The sequence below is a fragment of the Rhinichthys klamathensis genome, unplaced genomic scaffold (assembly GCF_029890125.1).
Source record: "Rhinichthys klamathensis goyatoka isolate OS25496 unplaced genomic scaffold, OSU_Roscu_1.1 h1tg000001l_1, whole genome shotgun sequence".
Classification (NCBI taxonomy): domain Eukaryota; kingdom Metazoa; phylum Chordata; class Actinopteri; order Cypriniformes; family Leuciscidae; genus Rhinichthys; species Rhinichthys klamathensis.
In genome coordinates, this window is record NW_026606555.1 from 3525396 (window position 1) to 3542312 (window position 16917).

The window sequence follows — 16917 nt, forward strand, 5'->3', positions numbered from 1 at the left end:
AGACAAAAAGCTGGGTGGGAGGAGCGTGCACCAGACATTACCCTTGCTGAGCATGGTGGCATGTGTGTGGTAGCACATTGTCCCAACGTCTCATGGTTACAGCTCGAGTTTCTCTTCATTCACGCATAAATCTTTCGCCTTTTACTAAAGATTTCCGTGGAGGGGAACATTTGCGAGTTACTGGTATTTTTGGATGCTCTGCTCACAGCAGAGCTACATGCGTTTGTTCAAAAACAGAGGACTTTTGGCGGCTTGCTCCGCAGAACTGCAGCAGGTTGGGCCAGCGTTCGAGAGTGGCCCAACGGTTCGGCCGTTTTGTCCATGTCTGGAGCTGGGTGGTCGTCAAACCATCACCACTTTCCCAGTTCACAACTTCAAATCTTGGGTCAGCAGCATGATTGTAAGGTTTACCAATCACAAAAGGGTAGTGGTGGGAGCAACAAAGCCTTTCAAAGCTTTCAACTGATTGCTTTGCAAATTGATTAACTGTTTTGACGCATTCGGAAGGCCACACTGGTGACGCATTCGGAAGGCCCCTGCTGGTCAGACTGGAAATGCAACAGTGGAAATGCCACAAAAACTCAGGCCAAACATGCATAAAACAACCTTTTACAAACCCATTGCAAGCGCTTTCTTGAAGGTAAAATCTTTCAAATGGAATTAGCTAACCACCCTCAGGTGAGTCTTGAACGGCAGGTTGGCTTTATCAGCAGTTTCAACGGCAGAGCTTGAGCTCATACAAGGTGTCTGGCCGTGATAAAGAAGAAGCCTCCCCGTCGGGGAATCGAACCCCGGTCTTCCGCGTGACAGGCGGAGATAATGTCCACTATACTAACGAGGACTGGTGGTTACTGCAGTGTCCCTGAGCGGTACGGCACCGTATGCTCAACCGTTGAGAAGTCAAGAATACTGGACATGCGGTCATCTGGTGATGGGGCAGATTCTTATTACATTTGCTCCTTCCTCTAATGGAAATGGCTGTATTATTGTTTTAACAAAAAAGACAAAAAGCTGGGTGGGAGGAGCGTGCACCAGACATTACCCTTGCTGAGCATGGTGGCATGTGTGTGGTAGCACATTGTCCCAACGTCTCATGGTTACAGCTCGAGTTTCTCTTCATTCACGCATAAATCTTTCGCCTTTTACTAAAGATTTCCGTGGAGGGGAACATTTGCGAGTTACTGGTATTTTTGGATGCTCTGCTCACAGCAGAGCTACATGCGTTTGTTCAAAAACAGAGGACTTTTGGCGGCTTGCTCCGCAGAACTGCAGCAGCTTGGGCCAGCGTTCGAGAGTGGCCCAACGGTTCGGCCGTTTTGTCCATGTCTGGAGCTGGGTGGTCGTCAAACCATCACCACTTTCCCAGTTCACAACTTCAAATCTTGGGTCAGCAGCATGATTGTAAGGTTTAGCAATCACAAAAGGGTAGTGGTGGGAGCAACAAAGCCTTTCAAAGCTTTCAACTGATTGCTTTGCAAATTGATTAACTGTTTTGACGGATTCGGAAGGCCACACTGGTGACGCATTCGGAAGGCCCCTGCTGGTCAGACTGGAAATGCAACAGTGGAAATGCCACAAAAACTCAGGCCAAACATGCATAAAACAACCTTTTACAAACCCATTGCAAGCGCTTTCTTGAAGGTAAAATCTTTCAAATGGAATTAGCTAACCACCCTCAGGTGAGTCTTGAACGGCAGGTTGGCTTTATCAGCAGTTTCAACGGCAGAGCTTGAGCTCATACAAGGTGTCTGGCCGTGATAAAGAAGAAGCCTCCCCGTCGGGGAATCGAACCCCGGTCTTCCGCGTGACAGGCGGAGATACTGTCCACTATACTAACGAGGACTGGTGGTTACTGCAGTGTCCCTGAGCGGTACGGCACCGTATGCTCAACCGTTGAGAAGTCAAGAATACTGGACATGCGGTCATCTGGTGATGGGGCAGATTCTGGTGATGGGGCAGATACAGCTCGAGTTTCTCTTCATTCACGCATAAATCTTTCGCCTTTTACTAAAGATTTCCGTGGAGGGGAACATTTGCGAGTTACTGGTATTTTTGGATGCTCTGCTCACAGCAGAGCTACATGCGTTTGTTCAAAAACAGAGGACTTTTGGCGGCTTGCTCCGCAGAACTGCAGCAGGTTGGGCCAGCGTTCGAGAGTGGCCCAACGGTTCGGCCGTTTTGTCCATGTCTGGAGCTGGGTGGTCGTCAAACCATCACCACTTTCCCAGTTCACAACTTCAAATCTTGGGTCAGCAGCATGATTGTAAGGTTTACCAATCACAAAAGGGTAGTGGTGGGAGCAACAAAGCCTTTCAAAGCTTTCAACTGATTGCTTTGCAAATTGATTAACTGTTTTGACGCATTCGGAAGGCCACACTGGTGACGCATTCGGAAGGCCCCTGCTGGTCAGACTGGAAATGCAACAGTGGAAATGCCACAAAAACTCAGGCCAAACATGCATAAAACAACCTTTTACAAACCCATTGCAAGCGCTTTCTTGAAGGTAAAATCTTTCAAATGGAATTAGCTAACCACCCTCAGGTGAGTCTTGAACGGCAGGTTGGCTTTATCAGCAGTTTCAACGGCAGAGCTTGAGCTCATACAAGGTGTCTGGCCGTGATAAAGAAGAAGCCTCCCCGTCGGGGAATCGAACCCCGGTCTTCCGCGTGACAGGCGGAGATACTGTCCACTATACTAACGAGGACTGGTGGTTACTGCAGTGTCCCTGAGCGGTACGGCACCGTATGCTCAACCGTTGAGAAGTCAAGAATACTGGACATGCGGTCATCTGGTGATGGGGCAGATTCTTATTACATTTGCTCCTTCCTCTAATGGAAATGGCTGTATTATTGTTTTAACAAAAAAGACAAAAAGCTGGGTGGGAGGAGCGTGCACCAGACATTACCCTTGCTGAGCATGGTGGCATGTGTGTGGTAGCACATTGTCCCAACGTCTCATGGTTACAGCTCGAGTTTCTCTTCATTCACGCATAAATCTTTCGCCTTTTACTAAAGATTTCCGTGGAGGGGAACATTTGCGAGTTACTGGTATTTTTGGATGCTCTGCTCACAGCAGAGCTACATGCGTTTGTTCAAAAACAGAGGACTTTTGGCGGCTTGCTCCGCAGAACTGCAGCAGGTTGGGCCAGCGTTCGAGAGTGGCCCAACGGTTCGGCCGTTTTGTCCATGTCTGGAGCTGGGTGGTCGTCAAACCATCACCACTTTCCCAGTTCACAACTTCAAATCTTGGGTCAGCAGCATGATTGTAAGGTTTACCAATCACAAAAGGGTAGTGGTGGGAGCAACAAAGCCTTTCAAAGCTTTCAACTGATTGCTTTGCAAATTGATTAACTGTTTTGACGCATTCGGAAGGCCACACTGGTGACGCATTCGGAAGGCCCCTGCTGGTCAGACTGGAAATGCAACAGTGGAAATGCCACAAAAACTCAGGCCAAACATGCATAAAACAACCTTTTACAAACCCATTGCAAGCGCTTTCTTGAAGGTAAAATCTTTCAAATGGAATTAGCTAACCACCCTCAGGTGAGTCTTGAACGGCAGGTTGGCTTTATCAGCAGTTTCAACGGCAGAGCTTGAGCTCATACAAGGTGTCTGGCCGTGATAAAGAAGAAGCCTCCCCGTCGGGGAATCGAACCCCGGTCTTCCGCGTGACAGGCGGAGATACTGTCCACTATACTAACGAGGACTGGTGGTTACTGCAGTGTCCCTGAGCGGTACGGTACCGTATGCTCAACCGTTGAGAAGTCAAGAATACTGGACATGCGGTCATCTGGTGATGGGGCAGATTCTTATTACATTTGCTCCTTCCTCTAATGGAAATGGCTGTATTATTGTTTTAACAAAAAAGACAAAAAGCTGGGTGGGAGGAGCGTGCACCAGACATTACCCTTGCTGAGCATGGTGGCATGTGTGTGGTAGCACATTGTCCCAACGTCTCATGGTTACAGCTCGAGTTTCTCTTCATTCACGCATAAATCTTTCGCCTTTTACTAAAGATTTCCGTGGAGGGGAACATTTGCGAGTTACTGGTATTTTTGGATGCTCTGCTCACAGCAGAGCTACATGCGTTTGTTCAAAAACAGAGGACTTTTGGCGGCTTGCTCTGCAGAACTGCAGCAGGTTGGGCCAGCGTTCGAGAGTGGCCCAACGGTTCGGCCGTTTTGTCCATGTCTGGAGCTGGGTGGTCGTCAAACCATCACCACTTTCCCAGTTCACAACTTCAAATCTTGGGTCAGCAGCATGATTGTAAGGTTTACCAATCACAAAAGGGTAGTGGTGGGAGCAACAAAGCCTTTCAAAGCTTTCAACTGATTGCTTTGCAAATTGATTAACTGTTTTGACGCATTCGGAAGGCCACACTGGTGACGCATTCGGAAGGCCCCTGCTGGTCAGACTGGAAATGCAACAGTGGAAATGCCACAAAAACTCAGGCCAAACATGCATAAAACAACCTTTTACAAACCCATTGCAAGCGCTTTCTTGAAGGTAAAATCTTTCAAATGGAATTAGCTAACCACCCTCAGGTGAGTCTTGAACGGCAGGTTGGCTTTATCAGCAGTTTCAACGGCAGAGCTTGAGCTCATACAAGGTGTCTGGCCGTGATAAAGGAGAAGCCTCCCCGTCGGGGAATCGAACCCCGGTCTTCCGCGTGACAGGCGGAGATACTGTCCACTATACTAACGAGGACTGGTGGTTACTGCAGTGTCCCTGAGCGGTACGGCACCGTATGCTCAACCGTTGAGAAGTCAAGAATACTGGACATGCGGTCATCTGGTGATGGGGCAGATTCTTATTACATTTGCTCCTTCCTCTAATGGAAATGGCTGTATTATTGTTTTAACAAAAAAGACAAAAAGCTGGGTGGGAGGAGCGTGCACCAGACATTACCCTTGCTGAGCATGGTGGCATGTGTGTGGTAGCACATTGTCCCAACGTTTCATGGTTACAGCTCGAGTTTCTCTTCATTCACGCATAAATCTTTCGCCTTTTACTAAAGATTTCCGTGGAGGGGAACATTTGCGAGTTACTGGTATTTTTGGATGCTCTGCTCACAGCAGAGCTACATGCGTTTGTTCAAAAACAGAGAACTTTTGGCGGCTTGCTCCGCAGAACTGCAGCAGGTTGGGCCAGCGTTCGAGAGTGGCCCAACGGTTCGGCCGTTTTGTCCATGTCTGGAGCTGGGTGGTCGTCAAACCATCACCACTTTCCCAGTTCACAACTTCAAATCTTGGGTCAGCAGCATGATTGTAAGGTTTAGCAATCACAAAAGGGTAGTGGTGGGAGCAACAAAGCCTTTCAAAGCTTTCAACTGATTGCTTTGCAAATTGATTAACTGTTTTGACGGATTCGGAAGGCCACACTGGTGACGCATTCGGAAGGCCCCTGCTGGTCAGACTGGAAATGCAACAGTGGAAATGCCACAAAAACTCAGGCCAAACATGCATAAAACAACCTTTTACAAACCCATTGCAAGCGCTTTCTTGAAGGTAAAATCTTTCAAATGGAATTAGCTAACCACCCTCAGGTGAGTCTTGAACGGCAGGTTGGCTTTATCAGCAGTTTCAACGGCAGAGCTTGAGCTCATACAAGGTGTCTGGCCGTGATAAAGAAGAAGCCTCCCCGTCGGGGAATCGAACCCCGGTCTTACGCGTGACAGGCGGAGATACTGTCCACTATACTAACGAGGACTGGTGGTTACTGCAGTGTCCCTGAGCGGTACGGCACCGTATGCTCAACCGTTGAGAAGTCAAGAATACTGGACATGCGGTCATCTGGTGATGGGGCAGATTCTTATTACATTTGCTCCTTCCTCTAATGGAAATGGCTGTATTATTGTTTTAACAAAAAAGACAAAAAGCTGGGTGGGAGGAGCGTGCACCAGACATTACCCTTGCTGAGCATGGTGGCATGTGTGTGGTAGCACATTGTCCCAACGTCTCATGGTTACAGCTCGAGTTTCTCTTCATTCACGCATAAATCTTTCGCCTTTTACTAAAGATTTCCGTGGAGGGGAACATTTGCGAGTTACTGGTATTTTTGGATGCTCTGCTCACAGCAGAGCTACATGCGTTTGTTCAAAAACAGAGGACTTTTGGCGGCTTGCTCCGCAGAACTGCAGCAGGTTGGGCCAGCGTTCGAGAGTGGCCCAACGGTTCGGCCGTTTTGTCCATGTCTGGAGCTGGGTGGTCGTCAAACCATCACCACTTTCCCAGTTCACAACTTCAAATCTTGGGTCAGCAGCATGATTGTAAGGTTTAGCAATCACAAAAGGGTAGTGGTGGGAGCAACAAAGCCTTTCAAAGCTTTCAACTGATTGCTTTGCAAATTGATTAACTGTTTTGACGGATTCGGAAGGCCACACTGGTGACGCATTCGGAAGGCCCCTGCTGGTCAGACTGGAAATGCAACAGTGGAAATGCCACAAAAACTCAGGCCAAACATGCATAAAACAACCTTTTACAAACCCATTGCAAGCGCTTTCTTGAAGGTAAAATCTTTCAAATGGAATTAGCTAACCACCCTCAGGTGAGTCTTGAACGGCAGGTTGGCTTTATCAGCAGTTTCAACGGCAGAGCTTGAGCTCATACAAGGTGTCTGGCCGTGATAAAGAAGAAGCCTCCCCGTCGGGGAATCGAACCCCGGTCTTCCGCGTGACAGGCGGAGATACTGTCCACTATACTAACGAGGACTGGTGGTTACTGCAGTGTCCCTGAGCGGTACGGCACCGTATGCTCAACCGTTGAGAAGTCAAGAATACTGGACATGCGGTCATCTGGTGATGGGGCAGATTCTTATTACATTTGCTCCTTCCTCTAATGGAAATGGCTGTATTATTGTTTTAACAAAAAAGACAAAAAGCTGGGTGGGAGGAGCGTGCACCAGACATTACCCTTGCTGAGCATGGTGGCATGTGTGTGGTAGCACATTGTCCCAACGTCTCATGGTTACAGCTCGAGTTTCTCTTCATTCACGCATAAATCTTTCGCCTTTTACTAAAGATTTCCGTGGAGGGGAACATTTGCGAGTTACTGGTATTTTTGGATGCTCTGCTCACAGCAGAGCTACATGCGTTTGTTCAAAAACAGAGGACTTTTGGCGGCTTGCTCCGCAGAACTGCAGCAGGTTGGGCCAGCGTTCGAGAGTGGCCCAACGGTTCGGCCGTTTTGTCCATGTCTGGAGCTGGGTGGTCGTCAAACCATCACCACTTTCCCAGTTCACAACTTCAAATCTTGGGTCAGCAGCATGATTGTAAGGTTTACCAATCACAAAAGGGTAGTGGTGGGAGCAACAAAGCCTTTCAAAGCTTTCAACTGATTGCTTTGCAAATTGATTAACTGTTTTGACGCATTCGGAAGGCCACACTGGTGACGCATTCGGAAGGCCCCTGCTGGTCAGACTGGAAATGCAACAGTGGAAATGCCACAAAAACTCAGGCCAAACATGCATAAAACAACCTTTTACAAACCCATTGCAAGCGCTTTCTTGAAGGTAAAATCTTTCAAATGGAATTAGCTAACCACCCTCAGGTGAGTCTTGAACGGCAGGTTGGCTTTATCAGCAGTTTCAACGGCAGAGCTTGAGCTCATACAAGGTGTCTGGCCGTGATAAAGAAGAAGCCTCCCCGTCGGGGAACCGAACCCCGGTCTTCCGCGTGACAGGCGGAGATACTGTCCACTATACTAACGAGGACTGGTGGTTACAGCAGTGTCCCTGAGCGGTACGGCACCGTATGCTCAACCGTTGAGAAGTCAAGAATACTGGACATGCGGTCATCTGGTGATGGGGCAGATTCTTATTACATTTGCTCCTTCCTCTAATGGAAATGGCTGTATTATTGTTTTAACAAAAAAGACAAAAAGCTGGGTGGGAGGAGCGTGCACCAGACATTACCCTTGCTGAGCATGGTGGCATGTGTGTGGTAGCACATTGTCCCAACGTCTCATGGTTACAGCTCGAGTTTCTCTTCATTCACGCATAAATCTTTCGCCTTTTACTAAAGATTTCCGTGGAGGGGAACATTTGCGAGTTACTGGTATTTTTGGATGCTCTGCTCACAGCAGAGCTACATGCGTTTGTTCAAAAACAGAGGACTTTTGGCGGCTTGCTCCGCAGAACTGCAGCAGCTTGGGCCAGCGTTCGAGAGTGGCCCAACGGTTCGGCCGTTTTGTCCATGTCTGGAGCTGGGTGGTCGTCAAACCATCACCACTTTCCCAGTTCACAACTTCAAATCTTGGGTCAGCAGCATGATTGTAAGGTTTAGCAATCACAAAAGGGTAGTGGTGGGAGCAACAAAGCCTTTCAAAGCTTTCAACTGATTGCTTTGCAAATTGATTAACTGTTTTGACGGATTCGGAAGGCCACACTGGTCAGACTGGAAATGCAACAGTGGAAATGCCACAAAAACTCAGGCCAAACATGCATAAAACAACCTTTTACAAACCCATTGCAAGCGCTTTCTTGAAGGTAAAATCTTTCAAATGGAATTAGCTAACCACCCTCAGGTGAGTCTTGAACGGCAGGTTGGCTTTATCAGCAGTTTCAACGGCAGAGCTTGAGCTCATACAAGGTGTCTGGCCGTGATAAAGAAGAAGCCTCCCCGTCGGGGAATCGAACCCCGGTCTTCCGCGTGACAGGCGGAGATACTGTCCACTATACTAACGAGGACTGGTGGTTACTGCAGTGTCCCTGAGCGGTACGGCACCGTATGCTCAACCGTTGAGAAGTCAAGAATACTGGACATGCGGTCATCTGGTGATGGGGCAGATTCTTATTACATTTGCTCCTTCCTCTAATGGAAATGGCTGTATTATTGTTTTAACAAAAAAGACAAAAAGCTGGGTGGGAGGAGCGTGCACCAGACATTACCCTTGCTGAGCATGGTGGCATGTGTGTGGTAGCACATTGTCCCAACGTCTCATGGTTACAGCTCGAGTTTCTCTTCATTCACGCATAAATCTTTCGCCTTTTACTAAAGATTTCCGTGGAGGGGAACATTTGTGAGTTACTGGTATTTTTGGATGCTCTGCTCACAGCAGAGCTACATGCGTTTGTTCAAAAACAGAGGACTTTTGGCGGCTTGCTCCGCAGAACTGCAGCAGGTTGGGCCAGCGTTCGAGAGTGGCCCAACGGTTCGGCCGTTTTGTCCATGTCTGGAGCTGGGTGGTCGTCAAACCATCACCACTTTCCCAGTTCACAACTTCAAATCTTGGGTCAGCAGCATGATTGTAAGGTTTACCAATCACAAAAGGGTAGTGGTGGGAGCAACAAAGCCTTTCAAAGCTTTCAACTGATTGCTTTGCAAATTGATTAACTGTTTTGACGCATTCGGAAGGCCACACTGGTGACGCATTCGGAAGGCCCCTGCTGGTCAGACTGGAAATGCAACAGTGGAAATGCCACAAAAACTCAGGCCAAACATGCATAAAACAACCTTTTACAAACCCATTGCAAGCGCTTTCTTGAAGGTAAAATCTTTCAAATGGAATTAGCTAACCACCCTCAGGTGAGTCTTGAACGGCAGGTTGGCTTTATCAGCAGTTTCAACGGCAGAGCTTGAGCTCATACAAGGTGTCTGGCCGTGATAAAGAAGAAGCCTCCCCGTCGGGGAACCGAACCCCGGTCTTCCGCGTGACAGGCGGAGATACTGTCCACTATACTAACGAGGACTGGTGGTTACAGCAGTGTCCCTGAGCGGTACGGCACCGTATGCTCAACCGTTGAGAAGTCAAGAATACTGGACATGCGGTCATCTGGTGATGGGGCAGATTCTTATTACATTTGCTCCTTCCTCTAATGGAAATGGCTGTATTATTGTTTTAACAAAAAAGACAAAAAGCTGGGTGGGAGGAGCGTGCACCAGACATTACCCTTGCTGAGCATGGTGGCATGTGTGTGGTAGCACATTGTCCCAACGTCTCATGGTTACAGCTCGAGTTTCTCTTCATTCACGCATAAATCTTTCGCCTTTTACTAAAGATTTCCGTGGAGGGGAACATTTGCGAGTTACTGGTATTTTTGGATGCTCTGCTCACAGCAGAGCTACATGCGTTTGTTCAAAAACAGAGGACTTTTGGCGGCTTGCTCCGCAGAACTGCAGCAGGTTGGGCCAGCGTTCGAGAGTGGCCCAACGGTTCGGCCGTTTTGTCCATGTCTGGAGCTGGGTGGTCGTCAAACCATCACCACTTTCCCAGTTCACAACTTCAAATCTTGGGTCAGCAGCATGATTGTAAGGTTTACCAATCACAAAAGGGTAGTGGTGGGAGCAACAAAGCCTTTCAAAGCTTTCAACTGATTGCTTTGCAAATTGATTAACTGTTTTGACGCATTCGGAAGGCCACACTGGTGACGCATTCGGAAGGCCCCTGCTGGTCAGACTGGAAATGCAACAGTGGAAATGCCACAAAAACTCAGGCCAAACATGCATAAAACAACCTTTTACAAACCCATTGCAAGCGCTTTCTTGAAGGTAAAATCTTTCAAATGGAATTAGCTAACCACCCTCAGGTGAGTCTTGAACGGCAGGTTGGCTTTATCAGCAGTTTCAACGGCAGAGCTTGAGCTCATACAAGGTGTCTGGCCGTGATAAAGAAGAAGCCTCCCCGTCGGGGAATCGAACCCCGGTCTTCCGCGTGACAGGCGGAGATACTGTCCACTATACTAACGAGGACTGGTGGTTACTGCAGTGTCCCTGAGCGGTACGGCACCGTATGCTCAACCGTTGAGAAGTCAAGAATACTGGACATGCGGTCATCTGGTGATGGGGCAGATTCTTATTACATTTGCTCCTTCCTCTAATGGAAATGGCTGTATTATTGTTTTAACAAAAAAGACAAAAAGCTGGGTGGGAGGAGCGTGCACCAGACATTACCCTTGCTGAGCATGGTGGCATGTGTGTGGTAGCACATTGTCCCAACGTCTCATGGTTACAGCTCGAGTTTCTCTTCATTCACGCATAAATCTTTCGCCTTTTACTAAAGATTTCCGTGGAGGGGAACATTTGTGAGTTACTGGTATTTTTGGATGCTCTGCTCACAGCAGAGCTACATGCGTTTGTTCAAAAACAGAGGACTTTTGGCGGCTTGCTCCGCAGAACTGCAGCAGGTTGGGCCAGCGTTCGAGAGTGGCCCAACGGTTCGGCCGTTTTGTCCATGTCTGGAGCTGGGTGGTCGTCAAACCATCACCACTTTCCCAGTTCACAACTTCAAATCTTGGGTCAGCAGCATGATTGTAAGGTTTACCAATCACAAAAGGGTAGTGGTGGGAGCAACAAAGCCTTTCAAAGCTTTCAACTGATTGCTTTGCAAATTGATTAACTGTTTTGACGCATTCGGAAGGCCACACTGGTGACGCATTCGGAAGGCCCCTGCTGGTCAGACTGGAAATGCAACAGTGGAAATGCCACAAAAACTCAGGCCAAACATGCATAAAACAACCTTTTACAAACCCATTGCAAGCGCTTTCTTGAAGGTAAAATCTTTCAAATGGAATTAGCTAACCACCCTCAGGTGAGTCTTGAACGGCAGGTTGGCTTTATCAGCAGTTTCAACGGCAGAGCTTGAGCTCATACAAGGTGTCTGGCCGTGATAAAGAAGAAGCCTCCCCGTCGGGGAACCGAACCCCGGTCTTCCGCGTGACAGGCGGAGATACTGTCCACTATACTAACGAGGACTGGTGGTTACAGCAGTGTCCCTGAGCGGTACGGCACCGTATGCTCAACCGTTGAGAAGTCAAGAATACTGGACATGCGGTCATCTGGTGATGGGGCAGATTCTTATTACATTTGCTCCTTCCTCTAATGGAAATGGCTGTATTATTGTTTTAACAAAAAAGACAAAAAGCTGGGTGGGAGGAGCGTGCACCAGACATTACCCTTGCTGAGCATGGTGGCATGTGTGTGGTAGCACATTGTCCCAACGTCTCATGGTTACAGCTCGAGTTTCTCTTCATTCACGCATAAATCTTTCGCCTTTTACTAAAGATTTCCGTGGAGGGGAACATTTGCGAGTTACTGGTATTTTTGGATGCTCTGCTCACAGCAGAGCTACATGCGTTTGTTCAAAAACAGAGGACTTTTGGCGGCTTGCTCCGCAGAACTGCAGCAGGTTGGGCCAGCGTTCGAGAGTGGCCCAACGGTTCGGCCGTTTTGTCCATGTCTGGAGCTGGGTGGTCGTCAAACCATCACCACTTTCCCAGTTCACAACTTCAAATCTTGGGTCAGCAGCATGATTGTAAGGTTTACCAATCACAAAAGGGTAGTGGTGGGAGCAACAAAGCCTTTCAAAGCTTTCAACTGATTGCTTTGCAAATTGATTAACTGTTTTGACGCATTCGGAAGGCCACACTGGTGACGCATTCGGAAGGCCCCTGCTGGTCAGACTGGAAATGCAACAGTGGAAATGCCACAAAAACTCAGGCCAAACATGCATAAAACAACCTTTTACAAACCCATTGCAAGCGCTTTCTTGAAGGTAAAATCTTTCAAATGGAATTAGCTAACCACCCTCAGGTGAGTCTTGAACGGCAGGTTGGCTTTATCAGCAGTTTCAACGGCAGAGCTTGAGCTCATACAAGGTGTCTGGCCGTGATAAAGAAGAAGCCTCCCCATCGGGGAATCGAACCCCGGTCTTCCGCGTGACAGGCGTAGATACTGTCCACTATACTAACGAGGACTGGTGGTTAATGCAGTGTCCCTGAGCGGTACGGCACCGTATGCTCAACCGTTGAGAAGTCAAGAATACTGGACATGCGGTCATCTGGTGATGGGGCAGATTCTTATTACATTTGCTCCTTCCTCTAATGGAAATGGCTGTATTATTGTTTTAACAAAAAAGACAAAAAGCTGGGTGGGAGGAGCGTGCACCAGACATTACCCTTGCTGAGCATGGTGGCATGTGTGTGGTAGCACATTGTCCCAACGTCTCATGGTTACAGCTCGAGTTTCTCTTCATTCACGCATAAATCTTTCGCCTTTTACTAAAGATTTCCGTGGAGGGGAACATTTGCGAGTTACTGGTATTTTTGGATGCTCTGCTCACAGCAGAGCTACATGCGTTTGTTCAAAAACAGAGGACTTTTGGCGGCTTGCTCCGCAGAACTGCAACAGGTTGGGCCAGCGTTCGAGAGTGGCCCAACGGTTCGGCCGTTTTGTCCATGTCTGGAGCTGGGTGGTCGTCAAACCATCACCACTTTCCCAGTTCACAACTTCAAATCTTGGGTCAGCAGCATGATTGTAAGGTTTACCAATCACAAAAGGGTAGTGGTGGGAGCAACAAAGCCTTTCAAAGCTTTCAACTGATTGCTTTGCAAATTGATTAACTGTTTTGACGCATTCGGAAGGCCACACTGGTGACGCATTCGGAAGGCCCCTGCTGGTCAGACTGGAAATGCAACAGTGGAAATGCCACAAAAACTCAGGCCAAACATGCATAAAACAACCTTTTACAAACCCATTGCAAGCGCTTTCTTGAAGGTAAAATCTTTCAAATGGAATTAGCTAACCACCCTCAGGTGAGTCTTGAACGGCAGGTTGGCTTTATCAGCAGTTTCAACGGCAGAGCTTGAGCTCATACAAGGTGTCTGGCCGTGATAAAGAAGAAGCCTCCCCGTCGGGGAACCGAACCCCGGTCTTCCGCGTGACAGGCGGAGATACTGTCCACTATACTAACGAGGACTGGTGGTTACAGCAGTGTCCCTGAGCGGTACGGCACCGTATGCTCAACCGTTGAGAAGTCAAGAATACTGGACATGCGGTCATCTGGTGATGGGGCAGATTCTTATTACATTTGCTCCTTCCTCTAATGGAAATGGCTGTATTATTGTTTTAACAAAAAAGACAAAAAGCTGGGTGGGAGGAGCGTGCACCAGACATTACCCTTGCTGAGCATGGTGGCATGTGTGTGGTAGCACATTGTCCCAACGTCTCATGGTTACAGCTCGAGTTTCTCTTCATTCACGCATAAATCTTTCGCCTTTTACTAAAGATTTCCGTGGAGGGGAACATTTGCGAGTTACTGGTATTTTTGGATGCTCTGCTCACAGCAGAGCTACATGCGTTTGTTCAAAAACAGAGGACTTTTGGCGGCTTGCTCCGCAGAACTGCAGCAGGTTGGGCCAGCGTTCGAGAGTGGCCCAACGGTTCGGCCGTTTTGTCCATGTCTGGAGCTGGGTGGTCGTCAAACCATCACCACTTTCCCAGTTCACAACTTCAAATCTTGGGTCAGCAGCATGATTGTAAGGTTTACCAATCACAAAAGGGTAGTGGTGGGAGCAACAAAGCCTTTCAAAGCTTTCAACTGATTGCTTTGCAAATTGATTAACTGTTTTGACGCATTCGGAAGGCCACACTGGTGACGCATTCGGAAGGCCCCTGCTGGTCAGACTGGAAATGCAACAGTGGAAATGCCACAAAAACTCAGGCCAAACATGCATAAAACAACCTTTTACAAACCCATTGCAAGCGCTTTCTTGAAGGTAAAATCTTTCAAATGGAATTAGCTAACCACCCTCAGGTGAGTCTTGAACGGCAGGTTGGCTTTATCAGCAGTTTCAACGGCAGAGCTTGAGCTCATACAAGGTGTCTGGCCGTGATAAAGAAGAAGCCTCCCCGTCGGGGAATCGAACCCCGGTCTTCCGCGTGACAGGCGGAGATACTGTCCACTATACTAACGAGGACTGGTGGTTACTGCAGTGTCCCTGAGCGGTACGGTACCGTATGCTCAACCGTTGAGAAGTCAAGAATACTGGACATGCGGTCATCTGGTGATGGGGCAGATTCTTATTACATTTGCTCCTTCCTCTAATGGAAATGGCTGTATTATTGTTTTAACAAAAAAGACAAAAAGCTGGGTGGGAGGAGCGTGCACCAGACATTACCCTTGCTGAGCATGGTGGCATGTGTGTGGTAGCACATTGTCCCAACGTCTCATGGTTACAGCTCGAGTTTCTCTTCATTCACGCATAAATCTTTCGCCTTTTACTAAAGATTTCCGTGGAGGGGAACATTTGCGAGTTACTGGTATTTTTGGATGCTCTGCTCACAGCAGAGCTACATGCGTTTGTTCAAAAACAGAGGACTTTTGGCGGCTTGCTCCGCAGAACTGCAGCAGGTTGGGCCAGCGTTCGAGAGTGGCCCAACGGTTCGGCCGTTTTGTCCATGTCTGGAGCTGGGTGGTCGTCAAACCATCACCACTTTCCCAGTTCACAACTTCAAATCTTGGGTCAGCAGCATGATTGTAAGGTTTACCAATCACAAAAGGGTAGTGGTGGGAGCAACAAAGCCTTTTAAAGCTTTTAACCGTATGCTCAACCGTTGAGAAGTCAAGAATACTGGACATGCGGTCATCTGGTGATGGGGCAGATTCTTATTACATTTGCTCCTTCCTCTAATGGAAATGGCTGTATTATTGTTTTAACAAAAAAGACAAAAAGCTGGGTGGGAGGAGCGTGCATCAGACATTACCCTTGCTGAGCATGGTGGCATGTGTGTGGTAGCACATTGTCCCAACGTCTCATGGTTACAGCTCGAGTTTCTCTTCATTCACGCATAAATCTTTCGCCTTTTACTAAAGATTTCCGTGGAGGGGAACATTTGCGAGTTACTGGTATTTTTGGATGCTCTGCTCACAGCAGAGCTACATGCGTTTGTTCAAAAACAGAGGACTTTTGGCGGCTTGCGCCGCAGAACTGCAGCAGGTTGGGCCAGCGTTCGAGAGTGGCCCAACGGTTCGGCCGTTTTGTCCATGTCTGGAGCTGGGTGGTCGTCAAACCATCACCACTTTCCCAGTTCACAACTTCAAATCTTGGGTCAGCAGCATGATTGTAAGGTTTACCAATCACAAAAGGGTAGTGGTGGGAGCAACAAAGCCTTTCAAAGCTTTCAACTGATTGCTTTGCAAATTGATTAACTGTTTTGACGCATTCGGAAGGCCACACTGGTGACGCATTCGGAAGGCCCCTGCTGGTCAGACTGGAAATGCAACAGTGGAAATGCCACAAAAACTCAGGCCAAACATGCATAAAACAACCTTTTACAAACCCATTGCAAGCGCTTTCTTGAAGGTAAAATCTTTCAAATGGAATTAGCTAACCACCCTCAGGTGAGTCTTGAACGGCAGGTTGGCTTTATCAGCAGTTTCAACGGCAGAGCTTGAGCTCATACAAGGTGTCTGGCCGTGATAAAGAAGAAGCCTCCCCGTCGGGGAATCGAACCCCGGTCTTCCGCGTGACAGGCGGAGATACTGTCCACTATACTAACGAGGACTGGTGGTTACTGCAGTGTCCCTGAGCGGTACGGTACCGTATGCTCAACCGTTGAGAAGTCAAGAATACTGGACATGCGGTCATCTGGTGATGGGGCAGATTCTTATTGATTTGTAACATTTGCGAGTTACTGGTATTTTTGGATGCTCTGCTCACAGCAGAGCTACATGCGTTTGTTCAAAAACAGAGGACTTTTGGCGGCTTGCGCCGCAGAACTGCAGCAGGTTGGGCCAGCGTTCGAGAGTGGCCCAACGGTTCGGCCGTTTTGTCCATGTCTGGAGCTGGGTGGTCGTCAAACCATCACCACTTTCCCAGTTCACAACTTCAAATCTTGGGTCAGCAGCATGATTGTAAGGTTTACCAATCACAAAAGGGTAGTGGTGGGAGCAACAAAGCCTTTCAAAGCTTTCAACTGATTGCTTTGCAAATTGATTAACTGTTTTGACGCATTCGGAAGGCCACACTGGTGACGCATTCGGAAGGCCCCTGCTGGTCAGACTGGAAATGCAACAGTGGAAATGCCACAAAAACTCAGGCCAAACATGCATAAAACAACCTTTTACAAACCCATTGCAAGCGCTTTCTTGAAGGTAAAATCTTTCAAATGGAATTAGCTAACCACCCTCAGGTGAGTCTTGAA

At 48.1% G+C, this 16917-nt stretch overlaps 27 non-coding genes across 27 annotated transcripts; 17 read left to right on the plus strand and 10 right to left on the minus strand.

Annotated features, from left to right (window-relative positions):
* Positions 1-100: 100 nt before the first annotated feature.
* On the plus strand, positions 101-215 carry LOC130072285 (U5 spliceosomal RNA). Its single transcript, XR_008804111.1, has one exon. It is a non-coding gene; the product is annotated as a U5 spliceosomal RNA (small nuclear RNA).
* A 554-nt stretch (positions 216-769) lies between these two features.
* Positions 770-841, minus strand: trnad-guc (transfer RNA aspartic acid (anticodon GUC)). Its single transcript has one exon. It is a non-coding gene; the product is annotated as a tRNA-Asp (tRNA).
* Positions 842-1101: 260 nt separating this feature from the next.
* On the plus strand, positions 1102-1216 carry LOC130072386 (U5 spliceosomal RNA). Its single transcript, XR_008804123.1, has one exon. It is a non-coding gene; the product is annotated as a U5 spliceosomal RNA (small nuclear RNA).
* Positions 1217-1770: 554 nt separating this feature from the next.
* On the minus strand, positions 1771-1842 carry trnad-guc (transfer RNA aspartic acid (anticodon GUC)). Its single transcript has one exon. It is a non-coding gene; the product is annotated as a tRNA-Asp (tRNA).
* Positions 1843-1963: 121 nt separating this feature from the next.
* Positions 1964-2078, plus strand: LOC130072448 (U5 spliceosomal RNA). The gene has a single exon (XR_008804127.1). It is a non-coding gene; the product is annotated as a U5 spliceosomal RNA (small nuclear RNA).
* Positions 2079-2632: 554 nt separating this feature from the next.
* Positions 2633-2704, minus strand: trnad-guc (transfer RNA aspartic acid (anticodon GUC)). Its single transcript has one exon. It is a non-coding gene; the product is annotated as a tRNA-Asp (tRNA).
* A 260-nt stretch (positions 2705-2964) lies between these two features.
* On the plus strand, positions 2965-3079 carry LOC130072498 (U5 spliceosomal RNA). Its single transcript, XR_008804133.1, has one exon. It is a non-coding gene; the product is annotated as a U5 spliceosomal RNA (small nuclear RNA).
* Positions 3080-3633: 554 nt separating this feature from the next.
* Positions 3634-3705, minus strand: trnad-guc (transfer RNA aspartic acid (anticodon GUC)). Its single transcript has one exon. It is a non-coding gene; the product is annotated as a tRNA-Asp (tRNA).
* A 260-nt stretch (positions 3706-3965) lies between these two features.
* LOC130072556 (U5 spliceosomal RNA) lies at positions 3966-4080 on the plus strand. The gene has a single exon (XR_008804139.1). It is a non-coding gene; the product is annotated as a U5 spliceosomal RNA (small nuclear RNA).
* Positions 4081-4634: 554 nt separating this feature from the next.
* Positions 4635-4706, minus strand: trnad-guc (transfer RNA aspartic acid (anticodon GUC)). Its single transcript has one exon. It is a non-coding gene; the product is annotated as a tRNA-Asp (tRNA).
* A 260-nt stretch (positions 4707-4966) lies between these two features.
* LOC130072605 (U5 spliceosomal RNA) lies at positions 4967-5081 on the plus strand. Its single transcript, XR_008804145.1, has one exon. It is a non-coding gene; the product is annotated as a U5 spliceosomal RNA (small nuclear RNA).
* Positions 5082-5967: 886 nt separating this feature from the next.
* On the plus strand, positions 5968-6082 carry LOC130072658 (U5 spliceosomal RNA). Its single transcript, XR_008804155.1, has one exon. It is a non-coding gene; the product is annotated as a U5 spliceosomal RNA (small nuclear RNA).
* A 554-nt stretch (positions 6083-6636) lies between these two features.
* trnad-guc (transfer RNA aspartic acid (anticodon GUC)) lies at positions 6637-6708 on the minus strand. Its single transcript has one exon. It is a non-coding gene; the product is annotated as a tRNA-Asp (tRNA).
* A 260-nt stretch (positions 6709-6968) lies between these two features.
* Positions 6969-7083, plus strand: LOC130072716 (U5 spliceosomal RNA). Its single transcript, XR_008804159.1, has one exon. It is a non-coding gene; the product is annotated as a U5 spliceosomal RNA (small nuclear RNA).
* Positions 7084-7969: 886 nt separating this feature from the next.
* On the plus strand, positions 7970-8084 carry LOC130072774 (U5 spliceosomal RNA). The gene has a single exon (XR_008804171.1). It is a non-coding gene; the product is annotated as a U5 spliceosomal RNA (small nuclear RNA).
* Positions 8085-8612: 528 nt separating this feature from the next.
* Positions 8613-8684, minus strand: trnad-guc (transfer RNA aspartic acid (anticodon GUC)). Its single transcript has one exon. It is a non-coding gene; the product is annotated as a tRNA-Asp (tRNA).
* A 259-nt stretch (positions 8685-8943) lies between these two features.
* Positions 8944-9059, plus strand: LOC130099276 (U5 spliceosomal RNA). Its single transcript, XR_008808376.1, has one exon. It is a non-coding gene; the product is annotated as a U5 spliceosomal RNA (small nuclear RNA).
* Positions 9060-9945: 886 nt separating this feature from the next.
* Positions 9946-10060, plus strand: LOC130072820 (U5 spliceosomal RNA). The gene has a single exon (XR_008804179.1). It is a non-coding gene; the product is annotated as a U5 spliceosomal RNA (small nuclear RNA).
* A 554-nt stretch (positions 10061-10614) lies between these two features.
* Positions 10615-10686, minus strand: trnad-guc (transfer RNA aspartic acid (anticodon GUC)). The gene has a single exon. It is a non-coding gene; the product is annotated as a tRNA-Asp (tRNA).
* Positions 10687-10945: 259 nt separating this feature from the next.
* On the plus strand, positions 10946-11061 carry LOC130099332 (U5 spliceosomal RNA). Its single transcript, XR_008808379.1, has one exon. It is a non-coding gene; the product is annotated as a U5 spliceosomal RNA (small nuclear RNA).
* Positions 11062-11947: 886 nt separating this feature from the next.
* LOC130072871 (U5 spliceosomal RNA) lies at positions 11948-12062 on the plus strand. Its single transcript, XR_008804181.1, has one exon. It is a non-coding gene; the product is annotated as a U5 spliceosomal RNA (small nuclear RNA).
* An 886-nt stretch (positions 12063-12948) lies between these two features.
* On the plus strand, positions 12949-13063 carry LOC130072978 (U5 spliceosomal RNA). Its single transcript, XR_008804201.1, has one exon. It is a non-coding gene; the product is annotated as a U5 spliceosomal RNA (small nuclear RNA).
* An 886-nt stretch (positions 13064-13949) lies between these two features.
* LOC130073027 (U5 spliceosomal RNA) lies at positions 13950-14064 on the plus strand. The gene has a single exon (XR_008804204.1). It is a non-coding gene; the product is annotated as a U5 spliceosomal RNA (small nuclear RNA).
* A 554-nt stretch (positions 14065-14618) lies between these two features.
* trnad-guc (transfer RNA aspartic acid (anticodon GUC)) lies at positions 14619-14690 on the minus strand. The gene has a single exon. It is a non-coding gene; the product is annotated as a tRNA-Asp (tRNA).
* Positions 14691-14950: 260 nt separating this feature from the next.
* Positions 14951-15065, plus strand: LOC130073067 (U5 spliceosomal RNA). The gene has a single exon (XR_008804206.1). It is a non-coding gene; the product is annotated as a U5 spliceosomal RNA (small nuclear RNA).
* A 471-nt stretch (positions 15066-15536) lies between these two features.
* On the plus strand, positions 15537-15651 carry LOC130073128 (U5 spliceosomal RNA). The gene has a single exon (XR_008804216.1). It is a non-coding gene; the product is annotated as a U5 spliceosomal RNA (small nuclear RNA).
* A 554-nt stretch (positions 15652-16205) lies between these two features.
* trnad-guc (transfer RNA aspartic acid (anticodon GUC)) lies at positions 16206-16277 on the minus strand. The gene has a single exon. It is a non-coding gene; the product is annotated as a tRNA-Asp (tRNA).
* Between the last annotated feature and the right edge of the window lie 640 nt (positions 16278-16917).